The sequence below is a fragment of the Mustelus asterias genome, chromosome 5 (genome assembly GCF_964213995.1).
Source record: "Mustelus asterias chromosome 5, sMusAst1.hap1.1, whole genome shotgun sequence".
In the NCBI taxonomy this organism is placed as follows: domain Eukaryota; kingdom Metazoa; phylum Chordata; class Chondrichthyes; order Carcharhiniformes; family Triakidae; genus Mustelus; species Mustelus asterias.
Window position 1 is genome coordinate 109,937,662 of NC_135805.1, and position 2,204 is coordinate 109,939,865.

Consider the following 2,204-nt stretch of genomic DNA (forward strand, 5'->3'; position numbering starts at 1 on the left):
CATCGGGGGAGGGGGGGGGTGGTCAGAGCTGCCGGGGGGTCGGGTCAGGTCTGTCGGTGTGGGGCAGAGATCGGGGCTGAGGGGGGTGGGGGGGGGGGGGCGTCAGGGAGATCAGGGCTGGCTGGGTTGTGAGGGGACATAATGGCTGGCACAGGGAGGTCCTGGAGGCCAACAATCAGGGGATGGAGGCTTTCAGAAGGCCAGCGATGGGATTTGCAGGGCTGGCCAACAATCGAAGCTGGCCAATGAACTGGAGGCCGGCAAAGTTGGGCCATTTAGCATGTGCCGATCTCCATGCTGGCAGATCGGCGCATGCGCAGTGGCCCGCTCAATGCTATGCTGCTGGCCTCTCGGGTGGGAATAAGCCCCGCCCACAGATTTCCTGAGTGAATTCTGCATGCATCTCCCATTTAATCCCCGAGCAATTACTGAATAGTGGTGGGATCAAGGATAATGGAGTTCAATTGGCTCATTATTTAGACTAATGAATATTCCACCACCGGGGTCAGGCTTCCCGTGTCAGCCGCTTCTGGCCTCTGACTGAAAGGGAGTAAATTTTGCCACCACTGGGAGACTGACGCGGGACCTCTCCTGCCATCACGTGGACTCGGCCAACATGGTTTCCATCGCAGCGGACTGGATTAAATTGATTTTTCATCAAGAATATTCATGAGTCTTTCTGAAAAACCATTGACTTGAAAGGGTAACTTTGATTTTCTCTCCACAGACGCTGGCTGACCTGCTAAGCGCATCCAGCATTTTGTACTTTTCCATCAATCAGATACTCCGCATAACTAAATCTACTTGATCCAATTGTTACATGCAAATGCATCAACTCAGACCTTGGAGGTATGAAGACTGGAGAAGAGATCCCAGCCATTGATTCTTAGTATCCTGCTTGCAGATTGACTAATTATTGTTTAAAGTTTCTGATCTATGCAGATAATACTGCCAATAATTAGATGCATCTACTCCTCTTTAATTAAACATCTAATGTTACTAGTTGGCTGTTTTTTAAAAAGATCAAATCATCAAACGTTGTCTGTTTCAAACAGCTACTACAACCAGGCAGCTAAGAGGCACAATGTATTGGTGTTCCAACAGACATTGCCACAGACTGGGATGATGTAGCATTGCTGTGGCAATTCTCCAAATTATATCCTCAGGGAATGTGTGTGCAGGGACTCGATATCTCACAGGAAGAGAAATTATTGTCATGCACCTACTTCTCCCAGACTGCTCTCACATGCTACCTAGTGGGCAGATGAAGAGTTGCATGGAAATGTCTCGTTGAAGAAAAGGCATATGAAGGGCTGATTTTTTAAATATATGCACCTGTCGCACCCGGTAATCCAGATTTTTTTTTAATACTTTTCCAATTCAATCAAATCAAGTCCAATTCAGAGTCTCAACAAGTTGAGACATTTCCGATCCAGGCTGACAAGACAGGGCATGCAATCCTCTACCCTGTCTTGGGCCTGATCTACATGAGCCAAGCTGATTGGAGTAGGCGGAGAATTCCTCCTCCAAGGCTTGATCTCATTTGCATCTTAGCCAAAAGGCTGAGACGCTGCTTTTAAAAAATTGCTTCATATGAAAATGAAGCTTAAATGCAACCCAATGGCCTCAACCAAGCGCAGCATCCGCATAACTACACTTGATCTTAGCCAAAAGGCCGAGAAGCGATAAAACGAGAGCAAATCAGAAACTGGAATTCTCCCCCATGCTGTGGAGTTGGTGAAAATCACAGAACCAGATAGATCTGTGCCAGGCATTGGAGGGGGAGGGGGAGGGGGAGGGGGAGGGGGAGGGGGGGGCGCAGGTGATGAGATGAATGGGGGGTGTTATTGTGGGGTGGTGCAAACTCGAAGGCAGGGCTCTGCATTCAATCAGGATCAGGAAAAATATGACTGCCTAGAGGGAGTAGGGATTGAAGGTTTTGTGGTGTGCGAGTGTCGGGGGATGATGGGCAAATCAGAGGGCTTGCAGTGATGAGGGTCGTGGGCCTGGTGGTCATGAGCAAAGTGGGGGGGAGGTTTGGGGGGCACCTCAGGGTGGGAAGGTCATGGGAGAGGTCTAATCGCAGGGCAGTTCTTTGTCTGGACCTAAGAGATAGGTGTAAAGTAACTCGCATCTTAATTTCACCAAGTCCTCGTCTTGATGAAGCTGCCAGGGTTCCTGATGGTTGGGGTAACCAGCCGACA

At 49.2% G+C, this 2,204-nt stretch overlaps 1 pseudogene; it reads right to left on the reverse strand.

Annotated features, from left to right (window-relative positions):
* Positions 1-1,480: 1,480 nt before the first annotated feature.
* LOC144494561 (U2 spliceosomal RNA) lies at positions 1,481-1,687 on the reverse strand (annotated as a pseudogene).
* Positions 1,688-2,204: the final 517 nt, after the last annotated feature.